The sequence below is a fragment of the Quercus robur genome, chromosome 7, assembly GCF_932294415.1.
Source record: "Quercus robur chromosome 7, dhQueRobu3.1, whole genome shotgun sequence".
In the NCBI taxonomy this organism is placed as follows: domain Eukaryota; kingdom Viridiplantae; phylum Streptophyta; class Magnoliopsida; order Fagales; family Fagaceae; genus Quercus; species Quercus robur.
The window spans coordinates 33,802,600-33,821,158 of record NC_065540.1 but is presented as its reverse complement, the minus strand read 5'-3'; the positions used below and the strand labels follow the sequence as shown (position 1 = coordinate 33,821,158).

General features: G+C 32.1%; 1 protein-coding gene across 2 annotated transcripts in view; it reads right to left on the bottom strand.

Moving 5' to 3' along the window:
• The window catches only part of LOC126693154 (protein DETOXIFICATION 24-like), a 49,893-nt gene extending 34,494 nt beyond the window's left edge, over nt 1-15,399 (bottom strand). The window contains exon 1 of one of the 2 annotated variants that reach the window (XM_050389036.1): nt 15,246-15,399. The gene's annotated coding sequence lies outside the window, so the exon portion shown is untranslated. The remainder of the gene's footprint in view (nt 1-15,245) is intronic. The other variant, XM_050389038.1, reaches the window with a different exon arrangement.
• Nucleotides 15,400-18,559: the final 3,160 nt, after the last annotated feature.

The following is an 18,559-nucleotide window of genomic DNA, read 5'->3' as shown; positions in this document are numbered from 1 at the left end:
AATTTGAAGAAAGACATACTTATGTTAATTCATCTTATTCGCCGGACTTAATTTATGAATGGAATATTGATGGAATGTCAGAATATGAAATAATAAACCTTTTACATGAAATGACTTTGCTCACTAATGTTTATAAAAATCATGGAAAACAGGATCATCAGATAGCTCATTTAATTGTCACTGGTTTTACTGGCCAGTTGAAAGGCTGGTGGGATCATTATTTAAATAATGATGACAGAAATGGAATATTGACAGCCGTTAAAAGAGAAACAGATGGAAGTGTTATAATGACAGATAGACAGCCTTCACAAGATGCAGTTAATACTTTAATTTTTACTATAACCAAACATTTTGTTGGTGATCCCAATCAATATAAAGAAAGAGCTTCAGATGTTTTAATTAATTTAAGATGTCCACAACTTTCAGATTTTAGATGGTATAAAGATGTTTTTATTTCAAAAGTTTTAAGTAGGAATGATTGTCAACAGTCCTATTGGAAAGAAAAATTTATTGCTGGTTTACCCTATTTCTTTGCTCAGAAAGTTAGACTTGATATAGTTAATAATGACGGAACTATAGACTATCCTAGCCTAACATATGGAGACATAATATCTTCAATTAATAAAACAGGTTTATGGCTATGTAATGATTTAAGACTAAAAAACCAGATAGAAAAAGAAAAAAGATTTGCTAAAAAAGAGTTAGGAACTTTTTGTGAGCAATATGGCTTTGATCCATTAATTGCTCCCTCTAGGAAACAAAGAAAAGATAAGAAAGATGACAGAAGTGATAGATATAAGAAAGATGACAGAAGTGATAGATATAAGAACAATAATAGAAGATATTATAAAAGTAAGCCTAAAGACAAGAAAGAAGAATCCAAAAGAAAGAATTATGATAGACGTAGGGAAAGTGACATTACTTGCTTCAAATGTGGAAAAAAAGGCCACACTAGCAGATACTGTAACTTTCAAAGACAGATAAATAAACTTGATATATCAGGAAAATTAAAGGATAAATTAATAAGTATAATGGAACTGACAGATAGTGATGAAACAGATAATGAAATTCACCAGATAGATAATATTAACAGTACTTCTTCCTCCTCTACAGATGTTTCTTCACATGATAGAAATGTTCAATTATGTAACTGTAACAATCCTGATAATTGTTATTGTAAAAGAAAATTAAAAATATGTGTCTTAACAAACCAAGAAGACATAATAATGGATTTGATAGATAAACTTCCAGACCTACAATCTAAAAAAGATTATTTATCTAAATTAAAAGAATCTTTAACTGAAATTGATAGATTTGAAATAGATCTAAAAGATTATAAGTCAACTTATAATTTTACTGAAATTACTGAAAGATTTAAACCCAATAAACCCATAACTGTGGCAGACCTGCAAACAGACATTAATAACCTAAAAAATGAACTGAGAAAATTAAAATCAGAAAATTTCATATTAAAAGGCATGGTTGAACAGATAACTGCACAGGTAATTAGCATAAAAGATAGAATTAAATATTGTAATGAACCTCTAACAGACTCCTCTCTTCTTGACAGACATAATTACATTGGTGAAAGTTCTCATAAAAAAGATGATAGAGATGAATTTTTAAATATAATTGACAGAATGATATTTCAAAAGTGGTACACAGAGATAACTTTGGTAATTCATAAAGAATTTTCATTAACTGTTATTGCCCTTGTTGATTCAGGTGCTGATATGAATTGCTTACAAGAAGGATTAATACCCTCTAAGTATTATGAATCAACGACAGACAGATTGACTCAGGCTAATGGTGATAGACTTAAAATAAGTAATAAGCTAACTAAGGCATACATATATAATAATGGAATTAAGTTCAGAACACCTTTTTTCTTGACAGATAAGTTGTCCTCTAAAGTTATATTAGGAAATCCTTTTTTGGCTTTAATCTACCCTTTTTTCACGACAGATAATGGAATATGTACTAATATTTTAAAGACAGAAGTTTTCTTTAAGTTCCTCCTACCCCCATTCCCCAAAGATATACACTTATTGAGAGAAATTTCCATCTCAAAAGATAAGAGTGATGATGAGATTCCTACGATGGCAGACTTAGTGATAGATGATGATGAGATTCCTACAATGGTAGATAATACTATTCTACCCAGTAGCAGTAGTACTTAAGTATATATATACTTAAGCATGTATATATATGTGTGTATATATATATATATATAAAAAAAAAAAAAAAAAAAAAAAAATCCCTACTTTTATTAACTATTCTAAGTCCTTCTTTTGTTCCTACGTATCTCCTATCTCTTTGCTAGGATTTTGTCTTGTACTATAGGTTCATGACTTTTAGTTTATTCTTGTCCTTTCTCATCATATATTCTACCATTCCATAATAACCTTCAAATAGTTAATTTTAAAATTAACGGTCAATTGCCTAGCAAGCAAGATAGCCATTCTAAGGCTAAAATCTCAGACCAAATCCTGCCAAAATAGAAATCTTTATTACAGATTTCAATTAAAGCATGAAGGCGTCTCAATAGAGATAATATCCCTTCAGAATACAGGGTCAGAAATGACAGTGTATTCAAATGGTTAGACAGAATAACAGACAAGGTAAACACTGCGCCAGGTCCCTATCTCCTTGCGCTAGATTAGTTTCCGACAGATACAGACAGATGAAATCCTCCATCCTCCTTTATCCTCTCCAAACTACAGGACTCATGTGACAGAAGGAGACAAAAAGAAGACAAGAGACAGAAAAGACAAAAGAAGACAGAAGACAGATTGCCAAAAGATAAGATGTCAGAATACAGAAGACAGACCCGTGACAGAAAAGACAAAAGAAGACAAGAGACAGACACGTGACAGAAAAGACAAAAGAAGACAGAAGACAGACACGTGACAGAAAAGACTTTTACTATTCAAGATTCTACCGACAGATTAACTTGAGTTCACTTTACTCAACTCAGGTTACTTTTGAAGACTTACCATGGTTCACTTTATCTATAAATAAGACAGACTCCGAAGACAGAAGACAGGTTCAAATTTTCAAGTTCAAATTTTAAAGGTCCATTCCAAGGTCCAATCCTCAGAAAGACTTTTAGCTTTCCTTTTCCCTTTCCCCGAAAGACTTTGTACTCCCCTTTTGTACTTTACTTTCTTTTGTAATCTTATAGCTTTACCTTCAGACAGCTTGTAACCTTACCTTTCCAGACAGATAATCTTGTAACCCTTTACAGCCTTTACTTTGTAATCTTGTAACTCTTCAGACAGCTCTTATTTTCAAAGCTTGTAAGAAAGACAGTTTGTTTTCAAGTTTAATCAAAGACAGAAGTATTTTCAAGTAAGATTTTATTTGTTTCAGTTTTATGTTCCATACCCTGTTTTAATCTATTTTGACTATATCTATTTTGCTATTCTCTTCCTTATCAACTATTTTATCATTGTTTATGCTTCTATATTACTGCTGTGCTACCCAGGAGTGAGCACAGCAGTAATATAGAAGCATAAACAATGATAAAATAGTTGATAAGGAAGAGAATAGCAAAATAGATATAGTCAAAATAGATTAAAACAGGGTATGGAATATAAAACTGAAACAAATAAAATCTTACTTGAAAATACTTCTGTCTTTGATTATACTTGAAAACAAACTGTCTTTCTTACAAGCTTTGAAAATAAGAGCTGTCTGAAGAGTTACAAGATTACAAAGTAAAATCTGTAAGGGTTACAAGATTGTCTGTCTGGAAAGGTAAGGCTACAAGCTTATCTGTCTGAAGGTAAAGCTATAAGATTACAAAAGAAAGTAAAGTACAAAAGGGGAGTACAAAGTCTTTCGGGGAAAGGGAAAAGGAAAGCTAAAAGTCTTTCTGAGGATTGGACCTTGGAATGGACCTTTAAAATTTGAACTTGAAAATTTGAACCTGTCTTCTGTCTTCGGAGTCTGTCTATTTATAGATAAAGTGAACCATGGTAAGTCTTCAAAAGTAACCTGAGTTGAGTAAGGTGAACTCAAGTTAATCTGTCGGTAGAATCTTGAATAGTAAAAGTCTATCTGTCACGGGTCTGTCTTCTGTCTTCTTTTGTCTTTTTCTGTCACGGGTCTGTCTTCTGTCTTCTTTTGTCTTTTTCTGTCACGGGTCTGTCTTCTGTCTTCTTTTGTCTTTTTCTGTCACATGTCATAGGGGTCTTGGGAATCCTGGAATGCTTCCGGATGAGTTCTATAGTTTGGAGAAGAGGATTCCATTACTGTGTCATCTTCATCATCTGATATTTGGGATGCAGCTTCAAGCAGTTGCTTTTTAAGCTGTCTTCTGTCTGAAACAGAGGCAAGCTGGCACTGAACCTGACTCTTTTCCAAAAAGAAATTAGAAGTTTCTGTCTGGGAGGAAGGGGTCTTTTTCTGTAATTCTTGGCAAATATGATCAAAATTAAACTTATTCCACCATTTTAATTTAAACTTTCTGGTGAGCATGGGAAAAGGATACTGAGGATGCTTTTCTATCTTGTATTCCCATCTAATGATCCATGGGAGATCTGGAAACCTGTAAAAGAACTGTAAAAGATGTGGGAAATCCCTAAGATGCATTATGTTAGGTTCTTTCTTGAAAGTTTCATAAGCCTTTAAAAGATCAGGGGGAAGAATCCTAGCTTCAGGGCCATAGGAATTCCACCAGTCAATGAACCATCTTGGAATCATCATGTCTTTCTTTCTGTACATATCAAACCGGAAAAACCAAGTATGCCTGTTAATATTGTTTTGAAATAAAAGGAATCTATCCCAAGCTTCCATATAGTCATAATAATTATAAAACTGGGGCTCAAAAAGTACAGAAAAGTTCTTGGTGATCCAGGGTTGTGCTTTCCACTGAGAAGGGGTGAGAATCTGTTTTATAACAACTTTAGAATAACCAATTCTGTTTGGTTCCTGGGAACAAGGCATATGTGTAACTATAATTGAGTCTGTATCCACTAAAATATGCTCATAAAATGTTTGGGTCTTAAAAGTTTCTGTCTTAGGATGTTCCCATCCTGGGGGTATGAGCTGTCTGACTAGGGAGAGGGTGTCTTTCATGTGCTGGTATTCTGGTTCAATCCACAAAATAAAATTCCAAGAGTCTTTTGGGATTTCAACACTGTGATCTTCTTTTGGGATTTGGGTTTGGGTTTCTGGAGAGGTAGAGGATCTATATTTTGGTTGGTTGGAAGGAGAGGTCAGAGGAGGAAAAGAAGATGCAACTACATTAAATGGTTTCTTTAAAGGAGGGGTTGAGGAGGTTGAGGGTATGGCATAAGACTGTTTGGATGTTGGATTGGGGCTAGGGGAGAGTGGTTGGAAAGGGTTTGGGCTACAGATTAATGGGGATCTGTCTAGAGATTTATTTGAAGAGAAAGTGGGTGAGGTGAAAGAGGGGCAAGGGAGGAATCTGCTAGGGGGAGGAGGAATTGGGGGAGCAGCATAAGACTGTCTGGTTCTGGGTTTTGGGGATTTGCTCTTATCTGCAGGGGAACTCATCTTCCCTGTAGAAATTCACGGGTCAAAAAATCAGGAATTGAATTAGTTTCTCCTTTAATATATTCAATGTCAAAGTCAAAAACACTTAAAATAGCCTGCCATCGAGCAAAACTCTGTTTGGAAACAAGATTTTGAACATCTTTCTGTAAAACTTCTTTAGCACTTTTACAATCAACTCTAATTAAAAACTTTTGATTAAAAAGATCATTTTGGAATTTTGAAATACATAGTATGATAGATAAAATCTCTTTCTTAATAGTGCTGTAATTCTGCTGAGTAGCTGACCAAGAGCCAGAATGGAATCTAACAATTTGTTCTTTAACAATTTGTTTTTTAGCATCAATTTTTGCTTCCTGTTTTAGGATTCCACCATATCCTATGTCAGAAGCATCTGTCTCAACAATTTTAAAAGTATTAGGAGAGGGAATAACAATACAAGGAAGTTGCTTAACATATTTTTTAATCTGTCTGACTATCATAGTATGTCTGTCTGTCCAAGGTGGAGGATTCTTTTCTAATCTTTTATACAAGGGTCTGCATATTTTTCTTAATCCTTGAAAATAATCTGAAACATAATTTAAACTGCCGAGAAATCTCTGTAATTGATTTTTATCTTTTATCTCATCTGGGAATTTATCTGCAAATTGAATAGCTCTGTCAATAGGGCTTAAAGTTCCCTTATAAATATTATGGCCTAAAAATCGAATTTTATCTTGAAAAAGACTTATTTTAGAGGCTGAAACAACTAAACCATTTTGTTTGATTACTCTAACAAATATATCTAAATGTTTCCAATGGTCATCTATTGTTTTAGAAAAGATTAAAACATCATCTATATAAACAATGGAAAATTCTGTGAAAGGTGTAAATATGTCATTCATTATATTTTGAAATTCACTGGGTGCATTTTTCAAACCAAAAGGCATAACATTCCATTCATAATGACCAAAAGGAACTGTAAAAGCAGTTTTGTATCTATCTGTCTCATTTATCTGTATCTGCCAAAATCCACTTTTCATGTCAAATTTAGAAAATATAGTTGCTTCATGAAGTCTGTCAAGAAGATCTTTCTTATTGGGAATAGGATATCTTATCCACTGTAATGCTTTATTTAAAGGTTTATAATTTATAACTAATCTTGGAACTCCTCGCTCCAATTCTGCCTGTTTATTAACATAAAAAGCAGCACAACTCCAAGGAGACTTGCTTTTTCTGATTAATCCTTTAGTTAAAAGGTCTTCAATTTCTTTCTTACAATGTTCCAATAATTCATTATTCATTTGTATTGGCCTAGCTTTAGTGGGTATCTGTCTTTCATTAAAATCTTTCTCATAAGGTAACTGTACTATATGTCGATGCCTGTGCCAAAAGGCAGTAGGTAGACTAGAACAAATATCTGTCTCAATCTGTCGTCTAAATGAATTTATTTTAATATTTAATATGGGGTCAGTTAATTGATCAGTTATCCTTTTATATTTTATTTCTGTCTTTAAAGATTCCAAATGTCTATTCTTTCTGTCAATTCTTTTTTTTATCAATTTCTTTTACTATGGTATTAAGTGAATAAATATCTTTTGGAATTGGTGGTAAAATAAATTTAAAAAGGATATCTTTTCCTAACACATTGGTTTTGATACCTTCTTCTGTCGTTAAAAAGGGGTAAAGTAAAGTCATAAAGGGGTTTCCTAGAATGATTTTAGAAGAAAGGTCTTTAATTAAAACAAAAACTGTTTCAAAGCAAACTCCATCATTACATATGTGAGCACTAGGTATTTTATAATTAATTATTAATTTTTCTCCATTAGCTTGAGCTAGTCTTTCAGATGATTTTTCATAATACTTTAAAGGTATTAATCCTTCTTGTATACAGTTCATGTCAGCACCTGAATCTATTAAAGCAATTTCTGTCAAAGAAAACTCTTTATTAATTACCAAAGTAATTTCTGTATGCCATTTTTGGAAAATCATTCTGTCAATTAAACTTAAGAAATTCTGTCTATTGTTATTATTATCAAATTTTCTGCCTGTGGGATTAGAGAATCCTTTTAAGTTTATTAATTCTGCAATATTTTGCTCATTTATGTCTGTGGATTTTTCTTTCTTAATTTCTTTAATTTCCTCTTTTACTATTTTCGCTTCTGTCATTAAGTCTTGTAAATTTATTTCTTTCATTTTCATTTTTATCTTTTCTTTCTTGTCTTTTTTTTCTTTCTATAATCCGTAACATGGTGTCCATATTTTTTACATTTATGACAAATAGTATTGCTAACATGTCTGTCAGTTTTCTCATTATCTGATAACTCAGTAATATTTAAAACTGTTATATCTTTATTTCTGTCTGTCTGTAAGGGTGTATTTAAAATTTTCATTTTTTTAGTTAATTCTGTCAAACTATCATTTTGGGTTTTTATTATAGATCTTTTAATTAATTTTAGTCTTTCATCTACCATTTCTTTTACACTATTACATTTTTTGTTTTTTACTTCCACTTTTACTATACTATCATTATTTTCTTTTAGATTACCATTATCATTTTTCCTATCTTTGTAGACTTTGACTTTTTCTCTTTTATGTCTCATCTTTTCTATTTCTATCTTCCTACGTAGGGATTCTTTGCTACTATTTGTTTTTGGTTTTTGCATGTCCTTTACTTTCCCTACACCTTTACTATTTTGTCTTTCATGTAAGTCTTTCAAACTATCATCATAATTTTTTGAGCTATCATCTTTCTTTAGATTGTCTATATCTAATCCTTTATGTATAGTTCCATTTTTTAATTCACTATTCTGTCTTTCAAACATTTCTTTCGTTCTGTCTTGTACTATAGTATTAGTCTTTTCATCTTTTAACTTCTGACTTAGAGATTCTTTAAGGGAGTTATTTTCTTTACTGTTTTGTCTTTCTATGTTTTCTATCATTTCTTTTACTATGCCTTTCCTTATCTTACTTCTTTCTTTATCTTCATTTATTATATCTCTGACACTTTCTATAGTATCTTTTATACGTGTTGCTTTTTCCTTAATAGGGCTAATTTCTGTATCAGCTCCTCTGTCAATTGTTTTTAACATCTGTAAATTCTTAGTACTATTTATATACCAATTATCTGTCATAGTTTCTGTAAAAGATGATCTATGATGGGGTTCAAATTCTATATCTTTTTCAAAATGTGAATTTAAAGCTTTCGTTCTTTCATAGAGGTCCAAAAAGCTATCATTTTTCTTTTCAACTTTAGTATATATAGTAGATCTGTCAATATTTTCCAAGGACTCCATCTTTCTATTAATTCTGTCTAAAAAACTATTATTGTGGTTATTAGTCTGTCGGTTGATTTTATCATTTGTGAAATTATACCAATTATTTGTGTTACCATTATAATTATAATTATCCATTTCACTGTCAGAATCAGAATCTGTCTCATATTCCATATCACTATTTGACCAATTATCATCTATATCTTTCATGCTATAACCTTCATCATAATCTATATCATCATAGTCCATGTTTCAATTAGTGTGTGCCTAGCCTAAGTGTGAACAAGCAAACAGATGATGAGCTGATAAATGTATTTATTCTCTTTCTAAACAATTAATAATTACTGGCGGAACTATTACTAACCACTGGTATCCTTGTCATCGGGACCACCTCCTCGGGAAAACACCATTGCGGGACCACCCAAACAACGCCTGTCCGTCGGCTACAACAAAGGGGCTGACCAACGCGAAACTATGGTTTGCCAACGAGTCTGTAGGCTGACCAACGCTAACAAGGAGCAAGTAGTGGCTAAAGTAGTAATATCGGTTCCTAGTAACTTCTTAATTGCAAAGAAATAAAACTCATACATACTATTACTGCTGTGCTCACTCCTGGGTAGTCAATGGTATCAGAGCCATGGATGGTAGGTGTATGAGTTTTATTTCTTTGCAATTAAGAAGTTACTAGGAACCGATATTACTACTTCAGCCACTACTTGCTCCTTGTTAGCGTTGGTCAGCCTACAGACTCGTTGGCAAACCATAGTTTCGCGTTGGTCAGCCCCTTTGTTGTAGCCGACGGACAGGCGTTGTTTGGGTGGTCCCGCAATGGTGTTTTCCCGAGGAGGTGGTCCCGATGACAAGGATACCAGTGGTTAGTAATAGTTCCGCCAGTAATTATTAATTGTTTAGAAAGAGAATAAATACATTTATCAGCTCATCATCTGTTTGCTTGTTCACACTTAGGCTAGGCACACACTAATTGAAACATGGACTATGATGATATAGATTATGATGAAGGCTATAGCATGACAGATATAGATGATAATTGGTCTAATAGTGATATGGATTATGAAAGTGATTCTGATTCTGACAGTGAAATGGATAATTATAACTATAATGGTAAAACAAATAATTGGTATAATTTCACAAATGATAAAATCAACCGACAGACTAATAACCACAATAATAGTTTTTTAGACAGAATTAATAGAAAGATGAAGTCCTTGGAAAATATTGACAGATCTACTATATATACTAGAGTTGAAAAGAAAAATGATAGCTTTTTGGACCTCTATGAAAGAACGAAAGCTTTAAATTCACATTTTGAAAAAGATATAGAATTTGAACCCCATCTAAGATCATCTTTTACAGAAACTATGACAGATAATTGGTTTATAAATAGTAATTCAAAAGAAATTGAAGATAAGAATTTACAAGCAACTGACAGATTAGTTGATAGAGATATTGGCCCTATTAACGAAAGAGTAACACGTAGAAGTACAATAGAAAATGGCAGACTAAAAGAAATTTCTAGTTCAGTACTAGACACAGATAGACAAAAGAACCTAATAGAGACAGAAAAGAAAGAATCTCTGCATAAGAAATTGATAGATAATGGAAAAGAAAAAATAAAAAAAGGAATAGTAAAAGAGATAAAGGAAATATATGAAAGACAGAATAATGAACAAACTAATTTAAAAGACTTAGATATAGGAAAAGACATAGTAAAACAAAGACACATGATAAAGAAAGAGAAGAAAAATGATAGTTTAATAATTCATGATGATAGCTTGAAAGAATTGCATGAAAGACAAAAAACTAAAAATGTAGAGAAAGACATGCCTAAAGATAATAGTAGTAAGGAATCACTACGTAAGAAGATAGAAATAGAAGAAAAGATAAAACATGAAAGAGATGAAGTCAACAATGGTAGGGAAAATAATAATGGAAATTTAAAAGAAAAACCAAATAGTGAAAGTGTAGTAAAAGCAAAAATGGAAGTAAAAGACAGAAAGAATAATAGTTTTAAAGAAGAAATTGATGAGAGACTTAAAACAATTGACAGAACTGAAAACCACAGTTTAATAGAATTGGCTAAAAAGATAGAAGTTTTAAGTTTACCAATAGAAACAGACAGATTAAGAGACTTAACAGTTTTAAATACTACAGAATTATCAGATAATGAGAAAACTGATAGACATGTTAATAATATTATTTGTCATAAATGCAAAAGATATGGACATACTAAAAAACAATGTGACAGACATAATATAATTACTAAACAAATTAGTAAATTAGAATTTAAGAAAGATATTATAAATGAATTAATGGAAATATTTAATGTTAGTCAAAAAGAGATAGATCAAGCTAAGAAAGAGTTAAAATCAACCAACCCACTTAAAATTAATAAGAGAAAAAGAAAACAAAAAGACATAATGATAAAACTGATAAAAAATCTACCAAATCACTATAAAAACAAGAAAGAATATTTATTAAAATTGAAAGACACTATAGAAATACCTATTGCTTGCATTAGGTGCAGGAAAGATGGTCACCATGTCACGGATTGTAGAAAGGAAGAAAAAGCCAAGAAAGAAAAAGCCAAGAAAGAAAAGGTAAAAATAAAATTAAAACAACATGGTGTAAAGATAAAACCAATAGCTCTACTGACAGAAGAAGAAATGGTAAAAAAGGAAATTAAACAAATTAAAGAAGAAAATCTGACAGACAGAAATGAATATAATATTATAAAAGAATTTTCTAATCCCATAATAGACCCCCTTGTTCCTCCTACAGATAAAGAAGTTATAGATATTAATATTTCAAACAATAGTAATAAATTTGATAGACAGAATTTCTTAAGTATAACTGACAGAGTAATTCTCAAAAAATGGCATACAGAAATTACTTTACAGTTTTCCCTGACAGAAATTGCTTTGACAGATTCAGGTGCTGATATGAATTATATACAAGAAAGATTAATACCCTTAAAGTATTATGAAAAATCATCTGAAAGATTAATTCAGTCCAGTGGAGAAAGACTAATAATTAATGTTCATATATGCCATGATAGAATATATTTTGAGACAGCCTTTGTTTTAATTAAAGACTTTCTTTTTAAAATTATTTTAAGAACTCCTTTTATGGCTTTAATTTATCCTTTTTTAATGACAGATAAAGGAATTAAAACTAATGTGTTAGAAAAAGATATATTATTTAAATTGATTCTACCACTTGTCCTGACAGAAATACACCCTTCCAAAAAGATTACTATTTTAATAGATATCAACGATAGAGGAATCTACAGAACTGAAAGAAGTTTGTCATCTTTAAAGACAGAAACACTATTTATCAATCAATTAACAGAAAATGACAAGAAAGAATTTAAACAAGACAGAATGACAGAGATATGTTTTTATTCTCCTTGTTTTTGTTCTCCTTTCTTACATAAAGTCCAATCTACAGAAGAATCCATGAAAGACGGAAATATGATTACATGGACTAATAATAGTATATGTACTGACAGATGGCAATTTGAGACTATTGCCCCCACACAAAATATAGATAGTAAAATTATTATTTCTTTTAATGACAGACATACTAATAGACTGATAAAAGCACTAAATGACAGATACACACCCTTTATAGCATATTTAAATATTCATATAACAGATATTTTAATAAAAGAAGCTTTGACAGACTTTCTTTTATTAATCATTAAAGAAAAAATTAATTATGGTAACTTCTTGAATAATGACAGATTTAAATTCCCAACAAGTAGAATTAATTATAATCCCTTGACAGATTCTCCTATTAATGAAAGACTTTATGAAGATAGAATCATACTAGATTTAAATATTCTGAATCTCACTTACCTTGACAGATTCCAACATGACTTTTCTAATATTGTTGCTACTCAGCGAGAGCACAAAAGTGTACAAAGAAAAGTTTGTTTTATAAATTCTGTTTGTTTTATAAATGTTTTTATTATTTTAAAATATTTCAAAATAATTTCACAAAAAGACATTGACAGAAGAATTCCAAAAGAAGTTTTTATTTGTCCCAAATATAATCCTTTTCCAAAAACCCAATTGCAGACTACCATGAGTAAAAGATTCTCTCAGACAGACAAGGGCAAGGCACCAGCGGTGCAACCCAGAGGTTTCCGAAAGCCCTCAGTCAAAATTTCGGATATGCATGAAGGCGTCTCGATAGAGACAATATCCCTTCAGGATACGCTGCTAGCAGAGGCAATGTATTCATGTGGTGATAAAAGTGTGATTCTGCAAAAAGTACCCGACAGAGATCTTATGTTTCAAGACGGAGAATTTACAGACCTTCCCCTTCATATTAAACTACTTCTTGATAATTTACAGGCAGCATTTACCCTCAGACAGAAACCCTTATTCCAAATGACCCTTCAGGCTTTGGAATTACATCTTGTTAGCACCGGGGCATTTATTGAAGCACTCGGTTGTCAACTCCCTAGCAAGGAGGATGGAGATTCAAGCTCCACAAAGACAGAACTACAGTCTCTAAAAAGCTATCTTATGGGAACAAGCTTTTCAAAGCTCCACCCTAAGATTCAGCAAAAAACGAGACTTGCTATTAGAACCTTACCCCCTGAAATCCAACAGAATATATTAACTCATAAAGCTATAACAGGTTCTTATGACAGATGGATGTATCTTTTTAAATTATTAGTCTCTACAGCATTTATCAGAACAGAAGACATGACAGATGATATATGGCTATCTCATAAGGCTAAATGGTATGAAAGTTTTGGAAATTCAGACAGAGTGTATGAAAGAACAGGAGACAGATTTGATCCCTACCCGGGATTACTCATCAACACAGAGACAGAAGATCCAGTAATCTGTGATCCCTTATGGTTATCTGAAATGCTAGAAGCAGGGTTTATCAGAAAATTAATCATTACTTCTGCAAATCAGATTAGTCTATTTCCCAGAGTCATCCAAGAAGCAGCAGCGCAGATTGGAGGACTTAATTATATGAAGATAGAAATCTGGAGTACTCTTCCAGTTTGGGACACTAGCTATTATATGGAAGCTCAACCAGCACACATTTTAGTCCTTATTCATGATTGGTGTGGTATCCTTGAATATAACTGGTATACAGGTGATACTTACTTACCACTTGATGATCCAGGTGCTCTGGCTCAAGAATGGTCCAATTTCATGAGTAATGAGATTTATGAAGAACAGAAAGAATTAGACAGAGGTTTTCATTTATATGGCTACACCGACAGGATAGCTGTGTATGGCCCAAAACCTTCAGCAGGAAGGCTCATTGGGAAGAGAAGGATTGTTAAAGATCCCAGATTGATGACAGCCAAAGATCATGTTCCTGTTTTCATTCCTATTTCATATTGTGCCCTATGTAATGATTATGGAGTGCTTCACGAGCATGAGCAGTATGAGGATAACACTGATCCGCTAGATTATGATAACTACGCGGATACAGATTGATAGACAGATAGACAGATTGAAAGACAGATAGACAGACGGCACAGACAGATAGAATACTCTTCCGACAGACAGCGGCGACAGATCACTATTCACCAGCGACAGATCACTATTCACTAGAGACAGATCACTATTCACCGACATGCATGGATAGCTTCCAGACGACAGACCCGTGACAGAAAAGACAAAAAAAGACAGAAGACAGATTGCCTTTTACTGTTCAAGATTCTACCGACAGAATAACTTGAGTTCACTTTACCTAACTCAGGTTACTTTTGAAGACTTACCATGGTTCACTTTATCTATAAATAGATAGACTCCGAAGACAGAAGACAGGTTCAAAAGTTTTAGGTCCAGAATTAAGGTTCAAATTTTAGTTTCCATTCCAAGGTCCAATCCTCAGAAAGACTTTTAGCTTTCCTTTTCCCTTCCCCGAAAGACTTTTGTACTCTCCCTTTTGTACTTTACTTTCTTTTGTAATCTTATAGCCAGACAGCTTGTAACCTTACCTTCCCAGACAGATAATCTTGTAACCCTTTACAGCCTTTACTTTGTAATCTTGTAACTCTTCAGACAGTTCTTATTTTCAAAGCTTGTAAGAAAGACAGTTTGTTTTCAAGTTTAATCAAAGACAGAAGTATTTTCAAGTAAGATTTTATTTGTTTCAGTTTTATATTCCATACTCTGTTTTAATCTATTTTGACTATATCTATTTTGCTATTATCTTCCTTATCAACTATTTTATCATTGTTTATGCTTCTATATTACTGCTGTGCTCACTCCGAAGTTGACTTCAAGTGCCGTGCTAATGTTCCAAACTTAGAGGGAATGAGAGACTACTGTCATGCGAAGAAAGATGTAATCGTTAAGGAAAAGAACTGGGGTTATTTTTTTTTTTATTATTATCAAGATCTGTCTTACAAATCTTTCATGAGCAATATCAAGAGAGAGAGAGAGAGAGAGAGAGAGAGAGAAGCTTTACTCTGTGTTTTTGAAAGAACAAAGATCCTATCAAACTCTGGCCACAATGTTTCTATGATCGTGAAACTTTATGACCTCTTCCGTTAGCATGCCTAGTGATACTGACAATGTCAAGTATACGGAAAATGTCAAAAATTATGGACACTTGGTACCCGTTAGGTTATACTCATGAAAAGCAGCGACTTGCGTGCGTGTTCTTCTTTCCTTTTTTTTTAGTATGCGCGTTTTGTGGCTGTGTATTATTTTCAGTGGGTCTAGTACACAGTTACGAGACTTATTAATTTCTTTTTTTTAAATTTTGTTTATTAAAAATAGTTCTTACGATATTATTTATTTATTTAAAATTATTTTACTATAGTATTTTTAGTTTTAAGAAAATATGTGGTATCCAAACATACCCTTGGTCTATTTGAGATTCACTTATTTTAATAAAATTGAATTTTTTTTTTCTGTAAATACTATAGATAAAGGTAAAAGTTAGTTGAAATATTACTGTGAGACTCATGAATAGTACCCAAAAGTGTAGTGGGGATCATGAATAATAGCAAAAATAAATGAATAGTAAAATAAGTTGGCTTTTTAATTTTTGCCAAATACACATCTTAACGTGGCGTTTTGTACATGGTAATATTTTAGGATTTTCAAGAATGTTTAAAAATTCCTATATTTAGTTGCATATTACGCTAGGAAATCAAATGTTAGGGGAATCTGGATTCCCCTTTAAACCCCTATCAGTAGGAATGTGGATTCCCTTTAAAACAGGTGGGTATCCAGATTCTCAAGTTTAAAGGAAATTGTATTTTTTATAAATTGATAATTTTAACCCTTTTTCCTTATCATTTAAGCAATTAAAATAAAATATAAACAAATTATCAATATCTTTTCTCTTGTCTTATAAACCGAAACGTTGTCAAGTTGTTTTTGTTATGGATTAAGCTCTTTTATAAATTATTATTAAGAATAAAAAATTTGAGAATTTAAATAGTTGTTTTTGTATTGTACTTGTCATTTTAAAATGTTAGACTACAATTTTAATGAATTTGTCATAATTAATAATTTATATTTTGTTTTTCATAATTTATTTAGAGGAATTTTTTTTTTTAAAGACTTGATAGTTCACATTCAAATCTAAGGATAGAATGAGAAAAATAAATAATTTATTTAAGATTTTAGGAATAAACCAAATATTATCATTTCACATTCCTAGGAATCTTAAGAGATTCCTAATGAAACCAAACATAGAAATAGCTATATTCCTAAGCATCCAGATTGTAAGAAATCACATTCCTAGGAATGTGGATTCCTCTGTACCAAACGCCACATAAGTGTTGTTTTTTAGGTTTTTTTCTTAAAATTCTATCATGTGGCTTTTTTCTCATGAGATAGAAGTGTATTTTTTAGTTACTCTCATGAGATAGAAGTGTATTTTTTAGTTAAGTAGCTACATGGCATTTAGTTAAGTAGCTACATGGCAGAATCTTAAGAGGATAACCTAAGGAACAGTACCTAAGTACTGTACCTAAGTCTTGCCCTATGGAAAAAATTAATAGATACTCTAATGCATTGGTTTAAAAAGTATTTTTTGAAATTTTTTTAGTGAAACTACATTATTGGTTCCTAAAATTTATCTTGTAAGCATAATCGGTCCCTCAAGTTTTAAGCGAGCGCTATTAATCCCACAAGTTTAAAAAATGAATGGTACTAGTTCTTTGGTGTCATTTTTTTTAATGATGTGGCATTTTTAATAAAAAAGATTACAAAATTATTTACAACCGGTACATCTTTTACAGTTTACAAGTGCTTTTACAAAATTATGAGTTGCATGTGAGTCGTTATTTTTTATTATTTTGCTAAAAAAATCTTAGACTCTCCAATATCTTCCTATGACACTTCATCTTCCTCTCCTACCATTCTCCCAACCGTTGTGGCTGCAGCTGCCTTCGCTATCATCACCGCTCTTCTTCTACCGTATCGACTCCTCCAAATGGTCTTTGTTGTCACTGCATTAGCCAACACAAGCTTTGTCCTTCACCAATCTCCATGAATGTCCATCAACTGCTAATCTCCTAAAGAACTTTATGTTTCTTTGTTCAGATTTGTTTCCAATGGTTCCATAAATAGCATGAAAAAATGTTTAAATTTGTTTCATTATAAATCTTCAAATATTTGAAGTATTGTATTAAACATTTTTTTCCTAAAAAAAAATTAAAAAAAAAAAAATTGGTCATTTTTCTTTCTCTGCCATGAACCAATGGTAGTCACTGTGGGAATCTTTGTTGCCTATCACTTTTGTTGCACTCAAAATATTTGTTGGTTTCTTGCTCCTGAGATTAGACTACTCTCGTTAACAAGAGAGGATTTGTACCCAATCAATTTAGATTAGAGAGAGAAAGAGTTACGTAAAAGACTTTGTATCCTCAAATGTGGTTCTCTTCAACTCATATCTGGATTTTTGTAAAGAGAGTTTCCAGTAAATTATTGTTGGTTTTGAGGTGGTACGACCACTTGATTAGAAAACTGGAAAATGGGCAAATGCCCTTTTTGGGCAAAATAAGCAGCGTTGTGCCCTCTTTCTCAAACTAATTAGGAAAATGTCCCTGTTTTGTAACTCGATAATTGTAAAATCGAGTTATGTGAAGAACTCGATCACACTATAATCGAGTTATCTTCAGCTTTTTGCCACACTGGTTGTCCAGTGTGGCATTTGCTTTCTTTAATCCCTACATAACTTGATTATAAAGAAAACGAGTTATATAACCGACTATGTAGATCTCGAGTTATGCTCTTGTTAAAGCTGTTTCGCGTTGTCTTGGTGTCAGGCGTACGAGTTCAAGTCATTTAATATAACTCGATTAAATGCATGTCGAGTTATAAAGCATACTCGAACTCCGTAAAATCGAGTTATTCTCGTATATTTCTTCTCCTCCCATTCACAGTGTCTTGCTTTCTATCTGAACTGAGTTCCAATCTGCTTCGCACAGCTGCTTCCGGACTGAACTAAAATTTGTATCACCTCAGGTAAAAAACTCACACCAAAATTTTATGGCAATGGGATTTTCATTTGATATTGTACTGAATTTTTATTTTTTTTGGTTGAATGAGTGTGAAGTAAGTACATTGGTGTGATTTTGGTTGTTTGTTGTAGTTACTAATTTTTTTTTTTTTTTTTTGGTTGAATGAGTGTGAAGCAAGTACATTGGTGTGATTTTAGTTGTTTGTTGTAGTAAACGTTGGTCACAAGAGAATGAAATCTTTACTATAGCAACATTTTGTATCGCACATAATCATCATTGGTCATAATCATATAGGCAGTGT